Source organism: Euprymna scolopes, chromosome 2 (assembly GCF_053919585.1).
Source record: "Euprymna scolopes isolate OS-2025 chromosome 2, ASM5391958v1, whole genome shotgun sequence".
NCBI classification, from domain to species: Eukaryota; Metazoa; Mollusca; class Cephalopoda; order Sepiida; family Sepiolidae; genus Euprymna; species Euprymna scolopes.
This window is the reverse complement of record NC_136483.1, coordinates 187,086,878-187,105,710: the sequence shown is the minus strand read 5'-3', so window position 1 is coordinate 187,105,710 and position 18,833 is coordinate 187,086,878. Positions and strand designations below refer to the sequence as shown.

Below are 18,833 nucleotides of genomic sequence, written 5' to 3'. Positions count from 1 at the left end.
AAAATTTGGCACTTGTGTATTACCGTTACGAACAACTTTTTTAGTTTCATTTTGAAGAATGCAAAACGGGGAGACAATGCAATTTCAGAACCGAGAGAATTGAAAATGTCAACAGATGTCAACAAAAATACAATAACGCAAAATAAAACATTATCGAAACATTTTATTGATTGAGTTAAAATAAAATTAAGAAAATTCTAATAAAACAAAGTAGGAGATTTTAAGTTCTTTTTTTTTTACACAAAAATTCTGAAATGAATGCAAGTTGTCAAAATGTATAACTTTTAAATTTTATAAATAATTATAAACAGTTATTTTTAGAATGCGAGTGACTTATTTTTGTTTTGAGAAAATATTTTTGTAGAAAATTCTAATAACACAAAATAGTTGGTTTTTAAGTTTTTTTTACACAAAAATTCTGAAATGTTTTGAGGAGTCATTTGTTTTTTAGCAACCCTAGACGTTCTTGGCCTTTTGGCCAAGATCAAAGTGTAGTATCTGTTCCGGCAGATGCTGCAAGCTATGACGAGCTATGACTAGCAAAGACCAGATCTGGGGGCAACCCCACATGCCTGACCTTTAACCAGCTCCCATTTCCCACCTCTCGGGAGCTGGTCCCCTTTTTCCCTTCCCCCTCCCTTCACTCCTCACATTAAAAATTGGCCTTGTGCCTAATTTGCTCGGTGGGGGAGCAAATAAATACCATCTGTTCTTCAGATGCTACACTTCTATTTCTTGTTCTCTCTCAGTGGAGGAGAAATCCTTCACGACTGAGACAATTTTTAGTTTTGTTCCTTTTCTCCACATTAAAAAACGACCCTGGTGTCTAACTCTGTCCCGTTGGGGGTGGGTGGGGGGGCATTGTAAATAGTGTATGTGTATGTGCATGTATGTGTGTGTGTGTGTGTGTGTATTTATGAGAATGTCAATGTGAAAAAGACCCCCAAATTTGTTGACTGATAGTTGTCTGCTGAGGTATCTTTATTTGTCTGTTGATCAGTTGCCTGATCTGATCTGTTCCAAGCCGCAAACTGCTGCAAACCTGTCAACTACTCTAAACTAACTCTGACTTAAATATATTAACTCAGAACCGGAAATCCTCATCTTTTTTTTAATCAGGTAATGACTCACCCTTTTGGCCACTCCCAGCTGCCTAATCATCCTATATCTGATTGTATTTGAATCATATCCTTCCATTGTCCTGAGTCATGACTTTCTCTAATTCCAACAACTCTTTCTTTTCCCAGTGAATCACGTCCAAATGCTCCTCAGAGCCTTAACCCGGAGGTGGGGGTCCATTGTATCAAAAACTAAATTGTTATAAAGCTGTAAGTATGACGTCATTGGATGACAGTAGCTTCTGAAACTTTTAACTTTGCAAAACTTACAGTAGAAGTTGAGCACATCATTAGGTTCTAGTTTAGTATAATCGGCTGGTATATAAGCAGCGTTTATTCAATTGATGTCTCTTTAATGATATATCAGTGTATGGCGTCTAGTGGTTAAAATTTCTTCTAATGTATGTATATGTGGGTGTTTCACCTATAAAAAACAGTTCATTAATATTCAATCTGTGTAGCACATAGGCAAATAACATACCGCTTTCTAATATTGTGTCTTCGTATCTTCTCATTATTCATGTTTATCTCCCTCTGAAGGAAACAAAACAACAATAAATTATATATTTGATATAACTTTATTCTTGACTTCCCATCAGAGCTACACGACGTTGTAATTTTCTACATTATGCTAAAGTTGTGTTTTCTCCCAGCTTCCAAAATGTGGAGACGATATTTTTGGTGTTAACTTGTCGGACTTTTCCTGTTTGACTCCAAACTTTAAACTAAACTGATTACATGTATTAGCTTGGTTGTTGATTTTTGTTTTAAAGCATATCAACCCTTTTCAGGTTATTTAATGCTGAATCCAGTTATTCTGAAGAAAATTTTTTTAGTAGAATATATTTTTTTTTTTCAAGTCAGTTTCTATTTAACCCATAGTTGGGACCCTAACAGGTACGGATCCAGTTATTTTGAAGAAAAATTTTTTAATAGAATATATTTTTTGGTGCTAATGCAGAGAGTGATCCGCGCTATTTTTTAAATCGTGTTTCCACATTTATTTAAAGTTTTATAATATGTCTTTTTATTCTGTTGTAAGGTTAAAGTACAGAATAGGTACAAAACACCCTCCCCTCTCCATGTTAAGAATGGCTTTTTAAATAATAACGTTATAATTTCAGCATGGATCACTCCTTGCATGAGTACCTATTTTTTTGTTTTTTTAGTCAATTTCTATTTAACCCATAGTTGAGACCTTAACAGGTACTACCACTCCGGGTCAGAGTGGACCTAGGAGCAATGGCAATTAAAGGGTGGCTCCACACTCCCAAAGCCCACAAGCTGGGGCCTCAACATCGGATATAGTTCAAGGTCATATCCATGACCATTTCATGTATTATCAAACTTTCTTGTTACGTCATTAACTCACATAACATCACCTGATGCCATCATTAAAATCATTGTTTATGTTCTAACATTCTTGTTTGTTTTAACATTCCTGATAACTATTAAATGTAAATAAATATCTAAATATTTTGATTATTCTAAAACATATTTAGCTGACAAAACTTTATAGCTTGAATAATCATAATAATCGTCGACCGGCCACCTTTTGGCGCTGCCTGGTCAAAATCAACCACTAAGACAGCACTGGAAATATGTTGTAAAAATAAAATTATTTTAACTAATATTATGATATCCAAATAAATTCGAGAAAAATATTCATAATAATTAAGAAGTTGGCGATGTTAAGTAATTAGGCTCATGTTTGTTTGTGAGGCATTGTTTGTAGTGCAATGATAAGTGTCCTTTTACTGGAGCTGAATTTCCACACATTAAAGGCCAACCTTGTGCCTGGCTATTTCTAGTGGGAAGGCAAGTAAATCAAGACAATTGTTTTCTTTTATTTTGGGCATTACTATGCACTTTTCCCCACGTCTCACAGCAAAAATTCTAAAACATATTTAGCTGACAAAATTTTTTGGCTTGAATAATCATAATAATCGTCAACCAGCAGCCATTTGGCGTTGCCCGGTGAATATCTAACACTAACAATGATGAACATCAGCATCAACAGGCAGGTGATGGTTGCTATATGGTCAATGACACAGACTGATAACCTGGTGTGCAAAGTTCAAATTCAATTCTTTCCACAGATACACTTTTACTTTAGGGACGTTGACAACCTTCACAGGGTCTCTCCTGTAAGTACCCAATGTTTTTTCTAGAAATATAACAGTGCTTTTTTTTTTTACATGGGAGTCACCACTTATCAAGGCCCGAAAGCCACTCGGGGATACGGGTTATTGTGTGTACAGTACGTTAGTATTGGAGATTTGATAAAGTGTCTTACTTAAGGGGGCGGTTCATCAGGAATTTGTTTATGTTGGACTTGAAGACATCCAGGTTGTAGTCAGATGGAAAACAGGCGAAGGGAACAGAGTTCCACAGGCGTGCATTTCTAAGAAAGAAGCTTTGTTCATGGAATCTACGTTTTGGTTTTATGAGAGCATGAGAAAGTATCAGCAGCAGCAAAGGATGGCTGGCTTGTGAAGATATTAGTAGCAGCAGCTGAAAAACGCGCATGTACAAATTAGGAAATGTATGCGAGAAAAAAAAAGAGAAAAAGACAGCACATGTTCAGGAGAAGAAAAGTCGACATCGAGGAAAATGGATGTGTGAATAGTGAGGATGAGAATGGGCCTGCTGTGACCGACATGCAGATGGAGGAAGGAGAAAAGAGTTCCTGGGAAACTAAACATGTAGCAGTGAGAGACTTTTTTAAGTGGTGCCAAAAGTAACAGCAATAAATGATTTTGTTAAAAAAAGAAAAAATGCCGATCCAGATTTTTATTTATTTTTTTCCTCTTGTTTTTATGTAACGGCAATGTTGTAGAAAGAAAGAATTCTAACTAGAAAGATATCAGAGAAATGAATGCCAATAATAACCGTCTGATCCATTCGAAATGGATGAATAATGCTCAACAGTAGCAGCAGCATTCTTGGTAGTTCTTATTTACTTGCCTCCCCACGAGAGCAGTGTTACACACAAGGTCAGATTTTAATGTGGGAAAATCCAGCTCCCCAAAAAGGAGCATGATGAATATGAACAAAAATTAAAATTGTCTTAGTCATGAAGGATTTATCCTCCATGACCAAGGACAGAAAAGGTGAAGTGTAGCATCAGAGTAGATACTACACTGTGTTTATTTATTTGCTTCCCCACTGAGCAAATTAGGCACAAGGCCGGTTTTTAATGTGGAGAGAGAGAGAGGGAGGGGGGAGGGAAAAGGGGGACTAGCTCCCGACAGGTGGAAAATGGGAGCTGGATAGTCACCGTTGGTATGAAGGGTTGCCCCTTCATTGACCAAGGTCAGATATGTGGGGTTGCCCCCACATATGGTCTTTGCTGGTCTTTGCTTGCAGCATCTGTCGGAACAGATACTACACTGTGATCTTGACCCAAAGACCAACTGCAGATCAAGTGAACACACGCTTGTAAATACAGCTAATCTTTCCAATTACTTGTTAGTGTTTATAATGAATAAATTTAATGCTTAATCGATAATAACCTTAATTATTTTTTTTCAAAACGTCAATATTAATAATTTTAGAAGAGGGAGGGGGCAAGGGATCAACTTACATCCACAATTTATTGTATAATCGATAATGAGCTAAAGATCTAAAAATATTTAATTAGCAAAAAACAAAACAAAGAGGGTTAGGGTGGGGGTTTGCAACATTCTACTTCCGCCAATTGATCCCTGATCGATAAGAAACTAAAAAGACGATGCTGAAAAAGAAAAGAAAAACATCCAGACTGTAAATGTAATGCTTCCATTGTGAATATATAATCAGTCTAAATGCAATACCGACCATAATGTAACACATGAAATTATCTTGTCGGATTTTCAGAGTTTGTCATCGCTATATTTGATTCCAACTAGCCAATTAAAAAAAAAAATTTCCCTTGTTATTTTGCAATAAAACAGGTGTATTACTTCTGTTTTACTTTTCAAATAATTATTATTCTGACTTGGTACAGTTTAAATGGTAAACTATATAATCTGATATATAAAATTATCTTACATCTCTGAAATTTTTAGATGAGAATTAACTATTCGTATTATTGGATTCCTCAGCTTACTGTTCTCATTATTTTGGTTGATGTAATCTTCGACCTTTTTCAAGTGTATCATGATATTTGATTCTGACTAGCCAATTATAAAACAAATATTTTATTCATTACAATTAATTTACTTTTGACACTTGTTTTAGAACGAAAAGTCATTTTATTTGTTTCGTGATGACATAAGAAGTGTAGAAAATAATTTAATAAAATAATGTAATAAATTATTATATATAATAATATAATAATTTTATCTAATACACCTGTATGATGATCGAAATCTTTTTGTTGAACTCGTGAATTTGCACACAATTTCGAATGTAACTCTTTATTTAATCCATGAGGTAGCATGCTGTCGTTCTATTAGCCATGACTGGGTAGAAGTCCTAAGCAATTTGCAATTGTATTATTAGTGTCGTCCTCATGAAGAGTTGAACTTTTAACATCCAGAACACTGATACTTTACAACTGTATTTAACCAAGTACTATATGCATTATGCCATGAGTTCTTTTGAATCTGACAGAAATATTCCCGAGTTCAACAGGATACAGCTAAAGAAGGTTAGAGGTTACATCGATCAAAACGTTGTGGAAATAACACTCAAGATGAAAACAGTATTCCGGAGAATCCAAATAATATGAATAAAATTATCTTGTTGGATCTTTGGAGTTTTATAATTAATCTGATTTGGATCAATTTGTTATATTTTTCATTTGAACCAATAGAAAATGTATTTCGAGTCAGTCCCTCCCCCCCAATAATACTTATCCCAGCTTGGTGTTTTTTTCTTTTTCAAGGGAGTTACCACTTATCAAGGCTTGAAGACCACTCGAGGATAAGGGTTAATGAATATAAGGTGGTAGTATAGTAATCATAAATGGTGTAGAATCGGTAGAATTTGAATTATTTAAGAGGATGGGTTAACAAGAATTTGTTTACATTAGACTTGAAGGCTGCCATATTGTAATCGGCGCAGATATATTCCTGATGGGGGAAATTGTTAATAGTGATTGTAGCTAGTAGAGTGTTTTTTGTGAAAATTTGGCAAGGAAGAACCACAGATTGGAGATCAAATGCCATGAAAATAACAATAGAGCAGAGAGGCTTGCAACGTCTCTTCTGTGGGAAAGAGGTTGCAGGGAAGAAAAAAGGGCATCACCTACTAGGTTTTGATGCTAGTTTTGAACTCTATCAAGATGGAGTGTTCCAAGTAGCTCCTGCCCAAATGTTAGGATGAAGTCATTGTTCACTAATCCTCTTCACGTCTCATATACTCAAGTTTTTAATTAAAACATCTTCATTGTCTTTGCATCTTTTTTCAGCTATTAAACATTTTCATTTATTTTCAAAAAATACTATCATATTCATTTTCTTAGTATCACTTTTTAAATCTAATATTCTTCTTGTTATTTTCTTAGTTAATCCATACATTATGCTTTGAAAAAAAAAAAATTTTTTTTGAAGACCAAACTGCTTAAAAAAAGCCAAATTCGCAAAATTTGGCTTTAAAAAGGCCAGTCTGGTAACCATAGACAAGAATATGAGAGTGACCTCCCCTTGACGTAGCTTAGGTTTCGAATATCATTATAATAATATATGATCATTGTTGTAATGGTGTGAGAAAGAAACTTGTAATTTTGATGTGCAGCAGTTTTTCACTGAAGAAAACAATCAGAAAAGCGGTACATAAAAAATGGAACATTCAAAAGAAATAGAGAGAAAAAAAGAACATTGCTGCTAAAAGGTGCTGGACTGAAAGAGTAAATCAAAAATTGTCTCTTACAATTGGATTTTATTATTTGCATTGAACTATGTAGCATAATATAACTTCCTGTGTATTTCTTATTTCTTATTAATTAATCTCATTTGTGTCAGTTCTATATTTAAAATACAATGGACACTATTTTCATAGAAATGTTAATAAACTCATATTTGCTGTGTGCTATTATTTTTTCTGCTTAAAAACTAATTTTTGCGGCTATCCAGAAAAATATCAGCTTTATGAAAACATTTGTTGATTAAATATATTTCTCATTTTGTGTCATTTCCACGGGTCCTACTAGTATATTAGGTTACAACTATTTAAAGTGTTGTTATAATGTAATAGTGTAAGCAGCAGTGATTGCTAAGTAAGTCCTTTTCTTTTTTACAGTTCTCTACAAATACTATTTTCATTTTTATAAACGATGACGTTTCATTGATGCTTTATTTTTTTGGTGCATTTACATATTACATTTTTATATTCTTTCTTAAAAAACAAGAATCCAATGATAGCGAAATATATTTAATGATTCGTTTCAATTCTTGAATTAATGTCTTCATATTTCGGGTTTGTATTACTGTACACATAGATTCAAAAAGGTTGTCAAAAAACAAATATATAACACATAAATGTTATCAAAGGCAAGATAAGTTACTTTTCTGCCAAACTGGATATATTTTTTGTGTTTTTATTCAATGTAACATGTTTATTCAGCTGGAAAAATATACAGTGTTTATCGATGTATTGGAAAATTCAAGATGGCGCCTCACTCCCTCTTTAAAACGGTAAGTTTGGGAAAAGGTGTTATAAATAAAAAACTATACAAAATACTATTAAAAACCTGCCGAATATATGTCAGCCTATGTCACGGTAACATATATTGAGCGAGTTTTTAGCAGTATTTTATCCGGTTTTTTATTTATAACACCTTTTCCCAAACTTACCGTGTTAAAGAGAGAATCAGACGCCATCTTGAATTTTCCAATACATCGGTAAACACTGTATAGTTTTCGAGCTGAATAAACATGTTACATTGAATAAAAACACAAAAAATATATCCAGTTTGGTAGAAAAGTAACTTATCTTGCCTTTGATAACATTTATTTGTTATATATTTGTTTTTTGACAAATTTTTCGAATCTATGTGTACAGTAATACAAACCCCATTTTTCTTTATATGAGGTAATAAAAACATGTTGGAACTGGGATCCTTAAACAGTACCATTGCTTATATGTAATATTGCATAGGGGATTTCTTTGATTCTTACCAAATAACCCATAATCTTCTTGTTCACAACTGAGTCTCTTGTTAACACATTTTAAGTAGTTGCTCATTGGATAGTGACGTCTCAATGTTTCTTTCTCTTGTACCTACTTGCTCAATGGTGGCATGCTCTTTAATTTACTTTTACTGTAAAGTTATACATAATTTTTTTTGTACTTGGGAGTCACCACTTATCAAGGCCTGAAGGCCATTCGAGGATAAGGGCTAATGAATGTAAGGTGGTAGTGTAGTAATCGGTAATGATATAAATTGTGTAGAATTTTCCGCAGGAAGTTCTGGAAAGAAGCTTTGTTCATAGAATCTATATTTAGATTTAGGCACACAAAGAGTAGGGGACCATAGAGTGGAGTTCAGTCAAGTACTTGCCATGAAAATAATGATAGAGCAGAGACAGGCTTGCAACGTTTCTTCTGTGGGAAAGAGGTTCCAGGTAAGAGAAAACGGCATCATCTACAAAGTTTCAAAGCTGGTTTTGAATTCTGTGAAGGCTGGAGAGGGCACGCCAAGCAGCTCCTGCTGAGATGTGGCAACAGTACTCCATTTTAGGGGGTACCTGGCTCTTATACAGACAGAGGATTGCATTGGCAGTGAGAAACCTACTGTAGGGTGATCAAACCATTTTTCCAGCGATTTTGGCAACAGGTTTAATGCATATGTTCCATTTCAGATCAAGAGATAAGATCAGTCCCAGAAGCTTGTGAAGACATGGAGCTTCCCCAAGACGAGAGCCACTTATTTAAATTTAAGCTTCTTCTCATTTGCTCCCAAGAAGAACAGATGAACAAAGACAAAGCTTCAAAAAATAGATGTCTGAAATCCTATCAGACTTTTTCTTTTTTTAAATCCCTTTTGTGGGGAGCTTGAATTAATTCCCAGTTTAGAACTTGCGGAACAAAACACTGTTTTGGTTCATTTCTATCATGGATTATATAAGAACTTTTCAATCCTATGGCGATACGTAATTGCTATTCTTCTAAATTCTTGACTTGCCTCAGTCAAGGAGGATGGATACTTGGAAGGCCACTACCAGCCCTGAAGCATGCAGAGATGCATTGTTTCTGCAAACACTGACTGAATAGAGATATCAGCTTTGTATTACTATACACAAAGGAACAAAAGAGTTGTCAAAAACAAATATATAACAAATAAATGTAATCAAAGGCAAGATAAGTTACTTTTCTACCTAACCGAATAAGTTTTTAGTGGTTTTATTTAATGTAAAATGTTTATTCGGTTAAAAAAATCAAGTAATATTGAGGGCTACCGAAGAACAAGAAAAAATGGTCGTGATATCTCTTTACATCTTACAAATTTCGATAATTACTTTAATTAAAAAAAAAAAAAAAAAAAAAAAAAAAAAAAGGAATAAAACAAAATGGTAGAAACCCACCCAATAAATGCCATGGTAACATTTATTGGGTGGATTTATTGTGGTGGGAACTATACAAAATACTGTTAAAAACCTACCGAATATATGTCAGCCTATGTCACGGTAACATATATTGAGCGAGTTTCTAACATTATTTTGTCTAGTTTTTAATTTTTAACTCCTTTTCCCAAACTTACTGTGTTCATCAGAGAGTCAGGCGCCATTTTTGATTTTCCAATCCATCAGTAAACACTGTATGCTTTTTGAACTGAATAAACATGTTACATCAAATAAAAACACTAAAAAATACCAAGTAAGGTAGAAATGTAACTTATCTTGCCTTTGATAACATTTATTTGTTATATATTTGTTTTTTTGACAACTTTTTCGAATCTATGTGTATAGTAATACAAACCCATAATAATAATAACTAGCTTGCACTGATCCATTTATCTGATTTTTGGAATCAGCAGTACATCCATGTGATTTTGGAATATGTCATTTACATCAATGTAGTACATTATAAATATATTGCATGCATCTTTTTTAACAAATAATAATGATGCCATCACCGGAAGTATATACGTCAGACTATCCCCCCCCCCGTTTGCAAAGGAGTAGGAGATTATACCTGGGATCTCATTAAACACTCACCAAATCCATTAACTCACATTTAATATAATCTATATATTAATACGATAGCTGTGTGTTCTTTTGTGTGTCACGCTTTCCGGCATATTTCATTGGTTGAGATTTAAGAACACACACACTATCGGATTAATATATAGATTATACTAAATGTGATTTAATGGATTTGGTGAGTGTTTAATGAGATCCCAGGCATAATCTCCTCCTTCTTTTCAAGTAGGTGGGGATGATAGTCTGACCTGTTTACTTCCGGTCATGACGTCATTATATTCTGTTAAAAAACTGTATATAATATATTTATGATGTACTGCATTGACATAAGATGTCATATACCAAAAATCACATGGATGTACTGCTGATTCCCAAAATCAGGTAAATGGATCAGTGCACGCTAGGGGCTTATTTGTAATATTCCAAAAATCACATAAATATATCAAGTAATCCTGAGTTCATATTTTCGTCCTTAATGTCCTCATGGCAGCAATTGCAAAAACTTTTCTTAAGGAGGTGGGAGATTAAAGTCACTGGAATGCTGAGACTGATATTACACTCAGAAATTTATGTTGAAGCAATGGTTGCCTAATCCCTAACAGTGTTTATATTTTTATGTATTAATTTCGAAAAGCTGCTGAAACAGTTTATGATTTAAACATTATTTTATTTCAAGTATATTTTAACAGTGGGTTGGGGATATGAAATCAGTCCCGGAAATGGCTAGAAACCATTTACGATTTAAACATTACTTTATTTCAAGTATATTTTTAACAGTGGGGTGGGGGATATGAAATCAGTCCCAGAAATGGCTGAAACTGTTTACGCATTACACAATATTTTATTTCATGTATATTTTTAACAGTGGGGTGGGGGATATGAGTCAGTCCTGGAAATGGCTGCAACCATTTACGTTTTAGACATTTAATGTATATTTTTAACAGTGGAGTGGGAGATATGAAGTCAGTTCCTGAAATGACTGAAACAGTTTACGATTTAGACATTACATTATTTCATGTATATTTTTAAGAGTGGGCTGGGGACATCAAGTCAGTCTCGGAAATGACTGAAACAGTCTACGATTTAAACATTACTTTATTTCATGTATATTTTTAACAGTGGAGTGGCGAACATGAAGTCAGTCCCAGGATTGGATGAGATTAGTGCAAATATATACTAGCAGAATACTCAGCGTCACCCAGGATTTAATAAATGGAAAACATATAGTAGCAGAATACCCAGCATTGCCCGAGATCAAATGAGATAGGTGGAAGATATATACAAGTAGAATACACGGCGTCACCCGGGATTGGATAAGATCGGTGGAACATATATACTATGATAATACATGGAATTGATTGATGTGTTTATAACAAAATAATCAGCCCAGGCAATATATCAAAGTAATAATTTTAGTAAGGCTATAATGGTGCTTAAAATTATGAAAAATAATTGTCGAAATTGGTTACATATCCAAGAATTATGAAAAATGATGAAAAGCGAGTTAATTGATTGGTGTGTTTGTAATGAAATAATCAGCTACGACCGTATATCAAAGTGCTTATATTAGTAAGGGGGAGCGATAATGTGGGTCAAAATTATGAATAATGATTGTCGAATTTAGTAACATATCCAAGAATTATGAAAAATAGTGAAATGTGAGTTAATGGATTAGTGTGTTTGTAATGAAATAATCAGACCAGAAAATATGTCAAAGTTATTATTTTAGTAAAGGGGGGGGGATAATGTGGTTTAAAATGATTTTCGAAATTAGTAGCATGTCCAATACTTTTGAAAAATGATGAAATGTGAGTTAATTGATTGGTGTGTTATAATAAAATAATCAGCCCAGACAATATATAAAAGTTATTATCTTAGTAAGGGGGGTGGGTAATGTGGGTCAAAATTATGAAAAATGATTGTCAACACTAGTAACATATTCAAGAATTATGAAAAATGATGAAACGTGAGTTAATTGATTGGTGTGTTTGTAATGAAAGAATCAGCCCAGATAATATATCAAAGTTATTATTTTAGTAAGAGGAGCGATAAAGTGGGTTAAAATTATGAAAAATGATTGTCGAAATTAGTAACATATCCAAAAGTTTTGAAAAATGATGAAATGTGATTTAATTTATTGGTGTGTTTGTAATGAAAGACTCAGCCCAGACAATATATCAAAGTTATTATTTTAATAAGGGAGGGGGCCATAATATGGGTCAAAATTATAAAAAAATGATTGTTGAAATATCCAAGAATTATGAAAAATGATTGTCGAAATATCTAAGAATTATGTAAAATGTTAGTTAATTGATTGGTGTGTTTGCAATGCAATAATCAGCCCAGGTAATATGTCAAAGTTATTATTCTAGTAAGGGGTGGGGGATGATACGGTTTTAACAAAAGGGCTAGAATAATATTATTCTTAGTATATTATTATATTAGTAAGGAGGGTAATGTGGGTAAAAATATAGGTTCATAAGAGTAGTGGTTGATGAGCAGAAATCAGAAGTTCTTAGTATTAATGCTGGAGTCCTTCAGGGGTCCATTCTGGGCCCAACTCTCTTCCTGATCTACATTAATGATCTTCCAAATCACATCCTTACATCATGTGTAGACATTTATGCTGATGACACTACTATCTATGGTAGCACATCTAAGACCGTAAACGACCAAGTTCTCTCTGATTCTCTCTCCTCTGATCTTGAGCAATTGATACAATGGGGAAAGAGGTGGCTTGTTACTTTTAATGCACCTAAAACCAAGCTTTTATCTTTACATCATCAACGTTCTGATCCCCATCTAGCATCAATTGAAATGAATGGCTCTCATCTTGGGAAGGCCTCATGTTTTGACAAGCTTTAGGACTTGACCTTTATTCCTGATCTTAAATGGAACATATACATAAAATCCGTTGCCAAAGCTGCTGGAAAAATGGTGGGATCCTTCTATCGATCCAGTAGATATCTCACTGCTGATGCAATGCTCTATCTATATAAGAGCCAGGTATGTCTAAGGATGGAGTACTGTTACCACATCTGGGCAGGAGCTGCTAGAAAGGACTTATCCTGCCTTGATAGAGTTCAAAATAGCCTCATAGGGGATGTCCTTTTCTCTTCCCTGCAACCTCTTTCTCACAGAAGAGATGTTGCAAGTTTGTCTCTGCTTTATCGTTATTTTCATGGCAGATGCTCGGCTGAGCTTCATTCTATATCCCCCCCTCGCCAAACTTTCACAAGAAACACCTGTCTAGCAGAAAACACTATCAATAATTTCCCCGACTCTTTATCTGTGCCTAAACTTAAGCGTAGATTCCATGAGCAAAGCTTCTTTCTTAGAACTGTACGACTATGGAATTGTCTTCCGTTTTCCTGCTTCCCAGCTGACTACAATATGGTTGTCTTCAAGTCTAACGTAAACAAGTTTTTGATGAGCCGTTCCATATAAGTTAACAAATTTACCGAATCTCCATTACTAACGGTTACTATATTGTCCAATTTCTACTGTACACTCTTTAACCCTTATCCTCGAGTGGCCTCTTGGCCTTGATAAGTGGTGAATCCTATGTAAAAAAAAAAATAAAAATAAAAATAATATGATGGTGTTATCATTCATGCTGAACGGCCACAGAATGCCCAGCAGCAATATATTACATATTAAAGTTTCCACAGGTTCTGCTAATCTCTATATATATATTTTTTTTTTCATTTTTCTTCCTTTGAAAATTGTAATGCTGGGTATGGGGCAGCCAAACCAGCTGCCAACATTGCCCCGCTTTTTATTGAAACCAACCGAGAGCTCTTTTTAGCATCCTTGTTGTTCCCTTAAGTGCAATTGTCTGGTTCTCTTTTGCACTTGGTTCACCAGGAATATTAGTAAGGTAGGACTTCAGGTTCTTCTTCATAAGCACTGTGGCACCTATGATAACTGGTATGATTGATATCTCCTTAAGATTCCAGTTTCTTTTCATATTGTACATGAGACCTTGGTATTTGGTCTGTTTCTCTCTTTCAGTTCTGTTCAGGCCGCCATCATTAGGAACACTCACTTCAATCAAGGTTGCAACTCTCTCTGACTTATTAGCTTCTGGTGGGGCCTCTCGATGCCATACTAGTGGGTAATTGTTACGGCTTTACCTTATCATGTGGTACAAAAAAAAAAAAAAAAAATTCTTCGTTTCTTTTTCTCTCTTAGTTTCCCCTCTCTGTCCTGCTCTAAGTAAATCTGTCGACCTAGTCCACAAATTCCAAAATTTCATCATGACAAGTTTCAAGAAAAAATACACGATTAAACCCGGTTCTCCAACTTCCAACGTAGACCCCTACTACCATGTCTCCTTCTCCAACATCAGGGGTCTACGTTCTAACCTTCCAGAGGTTGAAACCCAATTACAGGAGACTAAACCAGACCTTTTATTTTTAAGTGAAACTGGCATTGGACAGGCTATTTCCCTTGATGAGTTTGCAATTACAGGATACTCTAACTTAACTTCTAAATCTGACCCCCAAGATCGCCATGGGCATGGAATATGTGCCTATATTAAAGATAGCTTTCCATGTGGGAGGGACATCTCCAGGGAAGATCCTAACTTACCCTATATGTGCTTCCGGGTTGCTTTAGCTCACACTACTGCATTTATATTTACTCTCTATCGCCCCCACAACAGCGGAGTTACTATCTTTCAAAGCATATCTGAGAAAATTGACCAAGTCCTTTCTACTTATCCTTCAGCTAACATTCACGTATGTGGAGACTTCAATGTTCACAACGTCGAATGGTTGACCCACTCAAACAAGACCGATGATGAGGGGAGGTTCTGTCATGATTTCTCCATTGCCTATGACCTCACTCAGATTGTTCAGGAACCTACCCGTGTGCCCGATAATGACGGCCAGTATGCGAGCCTACTAGACCTTTTTCTCACAACTTGCCCTGAACTATGTTCAGTTTCTGTTCTGTCGCCTCTTGGATCTTCCGACCACTCTGTTGTATCAATTAAGATAAAAATGAAATGTAATAAGTCCCCAGACGTACCTCTTCATCGTACAGTATATCGATACACTAAGGCTGACTGGGATAGCTTCCGTACATTTATATCTGATCTACCTCTGCATTCCATGTTTAAAAAGGATGTGTCCTCTATAGTATTAGACCTAACTGAATGGTTAATTGTAGGTATTGACCATTTCATACCCTCTAAAAAGTTTCAGCAAAAACCTAACAGCCAGCCATGGTTCTCTCCAGAATGTGCTGCTGCCATTGCGCACAGAAATCACTTTTTCCACTGCTTCAAACGTAATAGATGTATGGAAACTAAAGCCGTTTTCAGGACTGCCAGCAACCATTGTAAGAAAGTAATAAGGAACGCAAGAGAGTTGTATGCTCAATCTGTTAAGTCCAAAGTAGCTGAGCAACGGCTTGGTTCCCACCAGTTTTGGCAAATAGCAAACAGAATCCTGAACAGAAGCGTGTGCTCCATCCCAACTATTATCAATGGATCTGAGGTAATCTCGTCAGCATCAGACAAAGCCAAACTCTTTGTCAAGAACTTTGCAGCTAATTCTACCCTTTGCGACCAAGACCGCCAACCCCCAATATTTCCTCTTGTATCAGAAAACACGCTATGTGATATACGTATATCTGTACGTGATTTTGCCAAGCTAATCAAAAACCTTGATTCCAGTAAAGCAACTGGCCCTGATGGTATTCCAATTATAGTACTCAAAAAACTTCAACCTGAACTAGCGCCCATACTTACAAAACTGTTTAAACGTTGTCTTAAGGAGAATAGTTTCCCATCTCCCTGGAAAATCTCATCAGTATGCCCTGTATTTAAGAATTCAGGTGATCGCTCATCCCCCTCTCAGTACAGGCCAATAAGTCTCCTGTGCGTCATGAGTAAGTTGCTAGAATCTGTATTAAATACAGAAGTAATCAAACATCTCAACAAAAATAACCTTCTTAGTGACACTCAATATGGTTTCCGTTCTGCTAGATCTACAGCAGATGTCCTTACAGTTATATCGCATAGGATTAGCAAATCTCTCGACGGTGGCAATCTTTCTAGGGCAATTGCTCTTGACATATCTAAAGCCTTTGATAGGGTATGGCATAAAGGTTTACTTCATAAGATCGCTAGCTATGGTATAGCTGGAAAAGTCTTCTCAATTATTAAATCATTTCTTTCTGATAGGTTCATAAGAGTAGTAGTTGAGGGGCAAAAATCAGAAGCTCACAGTATTAATGCCGGTGTCCCTCAGGGATCCATCCTGGGCCCAACTCTTTTCCTGATCTACATTAATGATCTTCCAAATCATATCCTTACATCATTTGTAGACATTTATGCTGACGACACTACCATTTATGGTACCACATCTAAGACAGTAAACGAGCAAGTTCTCTCCAATTCTCTCTCCTCTGATCTTGAGCACGTAGTACAATGGGGAAAGGAGTGGCTGGTTACTTTTAATGCATCTAAAACCAAGCTTCTCTCTTTACATCATCAACATTCTAATCCACATTTGTCATCAATTGAAATGAATGGCTCTCGTCTTCAGGAGGCCTCAAGTTTTGACAAGCTTCTGGGCTTGACCATTACTTCTGATCTTAAATGGAACATGTATATCAAATCTGTTGCCAAGGCCGCTGGAAAAATGGTGGGATCTTTCTATCGATCCAGTAGATATCTCACTGCTGATGCTATTCTCTATCTATATAAGAGCCAGGTACGTCCAAGGATGGAATACTGTTGCCACATCTGGGCAGGAGCTGCTAGAAAGAACTTGTCCTGCCTTGATAGAGTTCAAAATAGACTTCGTAGCCTCGTAGGAGATGTCCTTTTCTCCTCCTTGCAACCTCTATCTCACAGAAGAGATGTTGCGAGTTTGTCTCTGATGTATCGTTATTTTCATGGAAAGTGTTCAACTGAGCTTCAATCTATGGTCCCCCCTCGCCAAACTTTCACAAGAAACACTCGTCTAGCTGTAAACACTATCAATAATTTCCCCCACTCTTTATCTGTGCCTAAACCTAAACGTAGATTCCATGAACAAAGCTTCTTTCTTAGAACTGCACGCCTGTGGAATTGTCTTCCGTTTTCCTGCTTTCCGGCTGACTACAATATGGTTTTGTTCAAGTCTAAAGTAAATAAGTTCTTGATGAGCCGTTCCATATAAGTTATTAAATTTACCAAATTTTCATTACTAATGATTACTATATTGACCAACTTCTACTGTACACTCTTTAACCCTTATCCTTGAGTGGCCTCTGGGCCTTGATAATGTGGTGATGCCTTTGTAAAAAAAAAAAAAAAAAAAAAAAAATTCCATATAATTATGTCAGGGTTCACAGCAGCATTTTCAAGGTAGGTGGTTGTAGGGATTACATGGTCGTAATGTATGGTATATAAGTCATTTTCAACTATGATAGCGTGTGTGCTATTAAATCTGAACTAATGAAATTTGCTGGAAAGCGTGACACACAAAAGAACACACACGCTATCGTATTAATATATAGATGAAATTGGTAATCTCCAAGATCAGTTCTCGGGGGGGGGGGGAAGTGATTGTGTAAAACAACCGAACGGAACAGAGTCACAATTACACGAAAAAACGACAATATATATTTATTAAAAAAAAAAAATTAATTTAGTTTTAACAATTCTTGTGTTATCACAAAACATTTCTTTAAAAGGTTTTTTGAAATAATATATTAAATATTTTTACACTTATTGTATTATGACTTTTATGATTACTTTAGTTTTAACACTTCTTGTGTTATGACGAAACAAAATAAAAAAAAAAATAGGAAAGAAAACACTTCTTGTATAAATACTAGCTAGGGAGGGGGCTTTGCCCAGGCGTAAAATACGCTTAAATATGATATTTTAATTTGTCAATATATATTATTATAGAGTCGTGGTTGCAAAAAAAAACAAAAAAAACCATTTAGGTGCCATCAGCTAGAATCGAAACCGAAAATGTAGCTACCAAAGCTGGTGACGTTACCACTATACCAACATGATACGCATATAAACCAAACCGATGAAAAATTACAAATAAAGTAAGATGAATATACAAAATGTTTAAAAGGTTTTTTCAATTTTGACCCAATTTAACCCTTTGAAAACAATTCTACCCGGCTAAAGGCCCACCAAAAACGGCCCGTAAAAAATCCAATCATTTGAGACCCCCAACGCCACTCTGCGACTTTTAGTTTCGGTGGAGATAGAGTTTGAAAATATAGAGACAACCATACAGACAGACAGACCCACCGATCGACCGACAGACAGCCATATAGCCGTTTATGTATTAGATAAAATTATTATATTGTTATATATAATAATTTATTACATTATTTTATCAAATTATTTTCCACACTTCTTGTGTCATTACGAAACAAATAAAATGACTTTTCGTCGTAAAACAAGTAAATTAATTATAACGAATGAAATATTTGTTTTGTTATTTGATAATGCTAGAAATGTTTTTTTCTTTGTTTAAAAGTCATTTTTTTTTGTTTCGTGATAATACAATAAGTGTTAAAACTAAATTAATTTTCTGAATGAAATATTTGTTTTGTTATTTAA

General features: G+C 35.1%; 1 pseudogene; it reads left to right on the top strand.

Moving 5' to 3' along the window:
* Nucleotides 1-458: 458 nt before the first annotated feature.
* LOC145242751 (U2 spliceosomal RNA) lies at nt 459-622 on the top strand (annotated as a pseudogene).
* The last annotated feature ends 18,211 nt before the right edge of the window (nt 623-18,833 follow it).